Consider the following 10,009-nt stretch of genomic DNA (forward strand, 5'->3'; position numbering starts at 1 on the left):
TTGCCGACAATCTTCAATTGTCATTGGTTCTTGATCATCATTGTCACTTATGACATCCTTTGCTACATTATATGCAAAAACCTCGTCAATATTGACTTTATTTCGATTCCATATTTTATGATTCATGACATAATTTATTGAGATCTCATCATTTTCAACAATTTCAGGTACCTGAGGTTCTTCTGGAACCGAATCATTGATTATGTCAAAAGAATCTTTTGGGACTTTTACCCCCTCGATTAGGCCATCTTGCCTTTTTTCCCTTTTTCTCACACGAGGATTTTTATCTTTGGAACCCAAAGGCCTACCACGCTTTAGGCGTGTTTGAGATTCATTTGCTATATTAGATTGTCCAACAGGAATATCAATTCTGATTGGAGTATTAGCAGCGGGTATATGCGACTTAGTTACCCTTTTTGTGTCAGTAAAAGCATCTGGTAATTGGTTGGCCAATTTTTGTAAATGAATTATCCGTTGAACTTCTAGTTCACACTCTTTTGTACGAGGATCAAGATGAGATAATGATAATTCATTCCAACCAATATCTTTTTCCAGTTTCTTTCTTTCTCCCCCTAACGTTGGAAAAATTGATTCATCAAAATGACTATCAGCAAATCGAGCTGTAAATAAGTCACCTGTTGATGGTTCAAGATATTTTATTATCGATGGAGAATCATATCCAACATATATTCCCAAACGTCTTTGAGGACCTGAAATTGTTGAAAATGAGATAAAGTTTGTGAATGAGAAAAAGATTAGAAAGAACCTCGGTTAAGGAATATAGAGCGTTGTTCTTAGGGAGAAAAATAAAAAAAAAAATATGCCTTCACGCTCAGTTGGATAACCCTCGTGCTGATAACGTGTTATAAAATAAAGGTAATAAGAGAGACAAAGGAGAGGAAGAATAGAGAATGAGAGAGTAGGGAGCAACTTCTGTTTTTATGTGTGTCTCATTACTGATAGGACGAGTCCTATTTATAGGTACAATATGGTAACCCAGAAAGGATATAAAATCAAATAGTAAATACAAAATATTACATCATAAAGAGTAATGAATAATATGATTATCAATCATATTAGTGATTGTATAAATCAATGGACGACCATTAATTCATAACATTGCAAATATTATCAATAAATAAAATACAAAAAAAATCTTATTAAAATAATATAATATTTAAGTTTTTTTCGTTAACTCAATAAAGTTAAAAGACAACATTAAACTACAAAATAAAATAAAAAAACTATAATTACATTTTCAATCTTTCACGTTGTCTCCTCCATTTCGGGGTGCTAGCCTATACTTATGTACTTCTAAAAATAGATTAAATATTATATTAACCTTTCAAATAATATAAATTGTACCTCAATATCTATATATTCTATAGAGATGTCAAAATGGGTTTCAACTCGTAAGCCAATCCGGCTCGTCACGGGTTTGAGCCGGGTTGGGTTGAGAAAAATTCATTTTTTTTCAAAAGTGGGTTGAACTCAACTCGACTCACTTAACCCACGGGTTAAACGGGTTTGAGCCGGGTTGAAGGTGGGTTGATCCACTTAACCAACCAACATTTTTTTACAATTTTTTTTTAAATTTTCTTTTAATTTTTTTAATAATTATTTACTACTCCTATTATATATGTTCACAATTTCATATTTTTAAATGCTAGAATGTTGCTCAATAATATTTGAAAATTTTGAATGTTTAATTAATTTGATTGTCAAGCTATATATGTCGATACTTTAATCTTTAACTATAATCTTTATATTAAATTACTCAAGTAACCGTCTTATAAACAATTTTTTTTTAAATTAACATGACAAAAATGTATAGTTTTTTATTTATATTTTGTGGAATAGCATGACAGAAAATTTGTAATATTAGCCATGCTTTCTTAGATTATATGGATACTTTCTTGAAAACAATTCTTCATATATTATCCATGTCTTATCAATATTTATATCTGTTGGGTATTGGACTCCCTTCCTATGTGGAGAAAAGGCCCAAAACTTGAGAAGTTCATGTCTCATTTAACCTAGTGGAGAGGGGGCTATAAAATAAAGAGAGAGGCAGAACAATAGAGTCAGAACACACTGAAAGCCCTAACACATAGAGGGAGAGGTAGAGGAAAAATTCTGTTCACGTTTTTCATAGAGTTGTCGCCGTAAATTCGGCACTGCGGGTTCGTTCACCGTTGCATCGCGCTGAAATTTTTACAGTAGGTTCGAGACTCATTGCTCTTCATTCTGATCGGTTGGATCGTTGATACGAGGTCTGAGTTGGGAGATATTAATTTCGCACTCCAGCAGTGATTTTTAGAGGTTTTCCTCTCTTGTTCTTGTCTATTTGAAAGCTTTGTTGCTTTGTTATTTGGTTGGGTGTTGGCACTAATTTGTGCTATTGATTGAGACTCTTTTGTACTCTTGTTGATCATAGTGAAGCTATTTCTTTGGTCTGGACGACTAGTGGTTTTTACCCTTGATTTGAGGGGTTTTCCACGTTAAAAATCTTGGTGCCTTTATTTGTGCTTTTGGTGATTTATTATTGCTGCTCTTTGATTATTGCTCCTCATAGATTCTTGTAAGTTAGGGGAAATTATATCTGCTGCATTCTCTGGTATATTGTTTGTGATATTGTTTCCCCATCAATATCTTCATATATTTGTAATATACTCTATATATACTTTAATATATATATATATATATATATATATATATATATATATATATATATATATATATATATTCATTCAAATTTAATAAATTATTTATTTAATCTAAACTTATCATTCAAAACAATTTCAAATATTTTTTACAAACATTATTAATAAATAAAATACAAAATATTTTACTTTTTATTTAAAAACTATGATATTACTCTTTTTATGTATGTGAAAGATTGAAATAGTGGAAGGGTAATCATATCATTTTAACATCCCATTTAAATAATAACATAATTAAATGAAATCTTACACCGGATAATATAAAGAGCCAAGTTGCGGAGTATAAAGTCACTCCTTACAGTTATCCAAGGTACTTAAAAGGAAATACTAAAGCTCACTACAATGCCTACAACCCTAAAGGAGTAAGAGATAGCCAGTATTCGAAATAAAGCCTTAGGGGCAATACAATAGACGGGCCTTCGTCCTAAAGAAAAGCCCAAAGAGACATGAAGTCCAGCACGGGTAGACTGTGCAGCGGAACCATCCCTTCTCTGTTGACCTCAAGTACCTCTCGCATCTGCTCCCATCAATAAATTGATGATCATCGCAACGGTAGAAAACAACAAACAAGGTAATCAAACAAGCAAAAGGGTAAGCTAGAGCCAAAAATATTTTATCATGTAATCAGATATACCTTCACAGTCCAATATACATACATCATCCAAGCATGTTATGACCTCCCAATCAATACCCTAAGACTCGACTCGACTCATCCGAATACATATAATCTGGTTGGATTCAGCGGATGCTCGCACTTGTGGTGGATACCTCTGCTCAACCCCGAGCTGCTCACCCCCGAGCTATGTGTTACAAGTGTTACAAGTGTTGCAATGAATCAATTCCCTCACACACAAGATTAGCCCTTAATGAATTTCAGACCTCCTACTACTCTCACCACAAGAGTCAGTCCGCTCTAAGTGAGACTAACTGACTCCTTAGAGTGTCAGGATGCAATCCTTACCTTGAATCCTTACCAAGTTATATAGATGAGGCACCACCATGGACACCCACTAACAAGGGCCATGGAATTACGTCCCGACCACTAAAGCACAACCTTGAAATCCCACCTAGAGATTTCAAGGAATTACGCACTGACCATAGACCAATCATGTTCAATAAATCAAGTAATGTTTACCATACACAATATCTCATGCCAACCTTTACAACCCATTCTCATTCATAACCAAATGTTGAATCCATACCAACTCATCCTTCCCAAATAGTGAATATATATTTGTATTTCATATCAATACCATGTCTCCTTGATACCAACCATCTCATTTAAATCACATGCCAAGTTCATACCAAACCCATCATCCACAATCCATGAATCACATCACTCATGCATAATCATTTATCACATGCTTTTAATATAACAATTAGATTCAAGCCAGTAATAACCATTGAAGATTAGAGAAACAACCAAACTACAACGATCTTGCGATATAAACTGCTCTCACTACAGAGCTATGATTCAAGATCGGACCGGTCAAAGTCAAAAGCTATGTTTTAAGGATCAGCTGTTAAAATATCAGCTCGATCCAACGGTTAACGAAGTAGTAACTTTCATTTTAAGAAAAGTGTGCAGTGTTGTCAACAACACAAATTTAGTGACCTTGCAATAAAAGCTGCTCTCACTACAGAGCTCCGATTAAATATCCGACCGGTCAAAGTCAATAATTATGTGTTAAGGATCAATTGTTAAAATTTCAGCTCGATCCAACGGCTAATAGTAGAAATCTTCATTTTACGAAAAGTGTGTAGTGTTGTCAACAACACAAATTTAGTGACCATGCGATAAAAACTGCTCTCACTACAAAGCTCCGATTAAAGATCCAACCAGTCAAAGTCAAGAATTATGTGTTAAGGATCAGCTGTTAAAATTTTAGCTCGATCCAACGGTTAACGTAGTAGAAATCTTCATTTTACGAAAAGTGTGCAGTGTAGAAAAAGAGTAGCGCCACATCAATCAAACATACTTGCACACCATACATTTTTATTCGACCAAAAACCTCATTCAAGCATCACAAACATACAACAGACCAAAAATCGGCAAAATAACTTTAAAAACATAAACCCTAGCTTCCCTTACCTTGAAAGAGCTAGTCAAAACGACCCTGACCCTTACGCGAATGAACAAGACAGCTCCAAGAGCATATTTAAGAGCTGAAAATCTCAATACAGAGGAAGCACGCAATTATTACGAGGAACCCTAACGGCAAGCACGAAGATTAAACTAAAAGAGAAGAGTATGCATCGGAAGTAACTTACGTGAGTGAAAGAAATGGGTTGAACTCAGTTGAACTTGGATGAACCCCAAACCCTAGAAGAGGAACGTTACTGTTCTAAGAGAAATGAGGCTATTTTTCTGAAAGTGAGAAGAATGAAAGTGTTTCAGCTGGTTTAGGGGCTTTGGTTCCTTATGGGCCAGCCCTAGGCCCAACTTATATGGGGCAGTCCTTTAAAATAAAGGTAGTAAAGTAAGTGGGCCTTACAATCATTCTATACACAAAAATATAGATATCACTAACAATGAAAAATCAACTATATCTAATTGATAAGACATGGATAGTAAATAAATACAACTCTGATTCTGAAAACTTTAAAGTGGCTTTCAAGGATATACATTAAAGTAAAAAAAAAAATTAATAAGTTTGTATTTATGACAAAGATAGTGGACAAGTATAAAGAAAACATAAAGAAAATAAATTAATCAATATTTAATATATTATTTTATATAAACAAAATATATTATAGAATAAATTATTTTAACTAAAATATTGCTTTCAACATAATTAACACAATAATTATTACGTTCAACAAATAAATCAAGTATATATAATATTACAACTTCATATTCAAGAATTTTATTAATTTATTATTTATACAAAAACAAATAATACATTGTTGTTATTATAGTTAAATATGATATCAAATAATGTTTTTTATAATATATCATATTTTCTTATACAAGTTCAAACATTATTTCATCTAAATCCAATAATTAATGACTTTTAAATCCACAAAGGTTGCATATATTACTTCATAACATATGTTAATGCCCTACGATACTTTAATCCCTCATAAACATAAACCATACACATACTAGGGCAAATAAAAAATAGAAAAATAAGAAATCACAAAAAAAAAATGGTTCCAAATTCTGCTGAGGATAACTTCTTTGTCATCTTCTTTGTCAATCTCGATTCTTATAACATCTCCAACAAATAACTTCTTCTCTTTGCAAAAGGTTTTCCACCCACAAGTTAGATAGCATTCATTTGCAGTCCTTTCACACCATCTAACTTGGCACGACCAATATCAATATATAATTATATAAACATGCAGAAAAAATATATATACAAAATGTGAACTGCAACAAATTACGATTAAAATGAACATTCAACCAACAATGAACTCTATCACTAACAATAGTCACTACAAAAAACAATGTAAATTCTGACAGTTATTTTCGTAAAATGCGGCGGTTTTAACTGCCACAATTTACATATGTGGTGGTTTCAAAAACCGCCATAATTCACGTCGCCACAAAGTAAAATATGGCAGTTTTAGTCGAACCGCCGCAACAACTGCCATATATTACATTGTAAAAATGGGCAGTTTTCTGAAGTAAATTACGGTAGTTAAAACCGTCGTATTTGTTTGAATAGACTAAACAAACTAAACACACTTTAAGCTACTGAACGTTCAAGGAGATTGGTTAAACTTTGTGATCATGTTACATTTGAAAGTTTACTTAAAAATGCATGTGACAGACTCAACATAATTTAATAACACAAAATCAAGTTGAATCAATGGTTTCAACATCATACAAAAAAGTTCAAGAATAAATTAGGAAAAATCAATGTTGCAAAAGCTCATATAAGAGTACTAGACAGTTAATTTACAAAGACAAGTATTTTCTAATTTTGAGCAACCAATGATACAATAGTTTTTCCTCATTGTTGATTCCTTCAGTTTTCATATTGTTTTTTTTCTGCCACTTGAAAGTATAAAATCAACAAGTAATAAAAAAATAAATGGAATTATTCTTTGGTATCACCTATATAAAACCAAGTATCGTATGGGAGACGTTAACAGACCTCATTAACGAAAAGAGGTGTGAAAAACAATAAGACCAAAAAATAGGAACAAATGGAATGAGAACAAGAAAAAAAGTATATTTTAATTTTAACTAATTGATGTTACAAGAACATTTAATCACACAAAGAATTAGGAAAATCCTCACAAAAAGGATGAGTCGATCTTGAAGGGTACAAGTGAATCACAACAACCAGTGCAGAAAAAAAGTGGTGAGACAGTCTCAAAATCATCTATGCCACAACAATGAGTATTTCCCTCCCATAATTAAAACTTTGAATCAAACAAAGTTGGAACTTGTGGGCACGAGGTTGGTTAATAACCTGAATATATGAAATGGATTGACACAATTGGATTGAAATACCTACTGATAAACTAGGTTCCATGTCTTTGAAACATTTAATAACTTATATGATGTTATAGTCAGATAAATCATCTTTGCTCCTAAAATAATTTAGTTACATGTAATTTGTAATGGGTTGGATGCAATTGAAAAAAGATGAAATTGATAGAAGAAGTAATAGTGGAAGATTAAAAAAATAAAAACAAAGAGAAATATGCCCTAGTATGCCAATTTCCTCTTTGGCATCTCGCCGTACATCGTCAACATCACTTTCCTTGCTACTGAGACAGTGAAACAACACAAATTGAATTAGAAAAACAAAACTGGAGTAGCTTGGGAGAAAGGAAGACCAAAGTGGGTTGAGAGAAAGGAAGACTAGATTACTCACTGACTTCGAAGAGACAAATCAGAATCACCACTCTCTTCTTCGAAACAATGGGTTTAACTCCAAAATACTCGCAAACTTACGATTAAGCCCAAAATACTCCAAAATGATGGGTTTTTCCTTTAATCCCAAATGATGAAGCTCTGAAGAACGATACCTTTGCGTTCAACTCCAGATTGAGCGGTAACTCCAAGATGCTAACCTACCACCACACAAACATCAAAATCACTACAAGAAAAAGTATCTATAGTGATACTAATATTCATCACTAAAAATTATAAATATGTCACTAATATCATCTTCTGACAATAATTAAGATGTCACTAATAACTTTGTTACTATTGTACTTGTGACAATATTTTTATATATCACTAAAATTAAAGTATATTGTGACAAAAATAATTATCACTAATAATTTTTTATTATAGTGACAAAAATACACTATCACTAAAATTAAAGTATATTGTGACAAAAATAATTATCACTAATAATTTTTTATAATAGTGACAAAAATACACTATCACTAAAATTAAACTATATTGTGGTAAAAATAATTGTCACTATAGTAATTTAATATAATAGTGACAAAAAGACACTATCACACATATACGATAAATTAGTAATCACTAATATATATTTTATATATAATAATAATATCAATTAATTGTCACTCTTAATACTCAATTACTATTATATTTGTGACAATATTTTAAAATTATGTTATTAATTCAAATATTTTAGGATAATTATGAATTATTTTTATAATTATTAATTATTTTTTATAATTATCATTAGAAATTATGTTAATATTTAATTGTCACATTCCTTCCATATCATAATAAATAGACAAATAATTGAAAAGTGTTAAAATAAATAACAAAGAAAATAAATGTACATCAAATATAAATATTAAAATATAAAGTATTAATTACATTTTAAATGATAAAAAAAAATACACTATAAATATATACTAATGAATCCAAATATAATACATATGATCATTTATAACTCTATTTCTAAATTAAGTGTTCTTTTTTGTGCATCTTCATCTTGACTTCGAACAAATTGTTTCACCACACCCTTTGAATGATTCAATTGTATTCTAACACAAAATCAAAGTGTTTTCCTCAAAGGACAAGTTATTTTTCAATTTCTTCTCTGTGCACCTCAATCCCCTTCATCAAATTGTCCTGTAAAATATTGAAATAGAATAATTAACATCATGAATATATCTACAATGCCAAACAATAGCAAAACAATTTTAATCAATTGTATTCTAACACAGAATTAAAGTGTTTTCCTCAAAGGACAAGTTATTTTTCAATTTCTTCTCCGTGCACCTCAATCCCCTTTATCAAATTGTCCTGTAAAATATTAAAATAGAATAATTAACATCATGAATATATCTACAATGCCAAACAATAGCAAAACAATTTTAATCAACTTTAAACTCACCTACAAGGTAATACGACATAAAGATTCAAGATTTGTGTACTTGTTAGTAAATATGAAAACAATGAATTAGGATGACATTAAAGCAAAATATTAACATCTAATGGAAAGAAAATGAAACTGCATATTTAACTTGTTTTATCAATTACCATGAAAAAGAAACAAATAGATTCTATAGTCTCACCATGAGAAAGGAACAATTAGATTCTTGAGTCTCACGTGAAACAGGAACAATAGGTATTTCATAGACATGACATAAACAATTATATAGCGTTACAAATAATTGAAAAAAGAGAAAGAGAGAAGTTAATACCGTATATAGACAAATTAGGTTCTTCCCTCATGGACATTTGATTAAGAATTTGAGTTGGAACTTCAATATATTTCTCTGTGTGTTGTGGCGTAAGCGTATGAATTAAAAACGGATGCTTTTAAAGGAGGTGAGAACTATGGAAAGAGAAACTGCATACATTTATACCACAAAAATCTCACAAATTTTGAAAACTAACTCCCTAAATATCTGACTAAAAATCTAATATTACATTAATATTTCAAATTTTAATAAAACTACTTGTCAATTTTCTAATAGCGCCAAATAAAAATTTCTAATAGCGCCAAATAAGAGCGCTTATAATTTTTGTTTAGTAACCGAACTTTCATAATAAAATCCTCATATATTAAAGAAACAATTTTATATTTAAATTTTTTTAAACTGTTTGATTTTATATAATAAAAAGTTTAATATTTAATCAAACAAAATTTATAATTATATATCTTTGTATTAATATAACTTAATAATGATTATGTAATAATATATCCTAATAACACTAACAAACAAATTTTATAATCTTTTTAAAACAAATCAATTATAATATATATATATATATATATATATATATATATATATATATATATATATATATATATATATATATATATATATATATATATATATCATAAATAAGAATCAATTTTATTTTTAGAGATATAAAATTAAAGATAAGG

At 30.3% G+C, this 10,009-nt stretch overlaps 1 long non-coding RNA gene across 1 annotated transcript; it reads right to left on the reverse strand.

The window, feature by feature from the left end:
* Positions 1-8,549: 8,549 nt before the first annotated feature.
* Positions 8,550-9,404, reverse strand: LOC114181111. The gene is made up of 3 exons (XR_003603752.1): positions 9,318-9,404; positions 8,834-8,916; positions 8,550-8,742 (listed from the first exon to the last, which is right to left on the reverse strand). It is a non-coding gene; the product is annotated as an uncharacterized LOC114181111 (long non-coding RNA).
* Positions 9,405-10,009: the final 605 nt, after the last annotated feature.

The sequence above is a fragment of the Vigna unguiculata genome, chromosome 4 (genome assembly GCF_004118075.2).
Source record: "Vigna unguiculata cultivar IT97K-499-35 chromosome 4, ASM411807v1, whole genome shotgun sequence".
Lineage (NCBI taxonomy): Eukaryota > Viridiplantae > Streptophyta > Magnoliopsida > Fabales > Fabaceae > Vigna > Vigna unguiculata.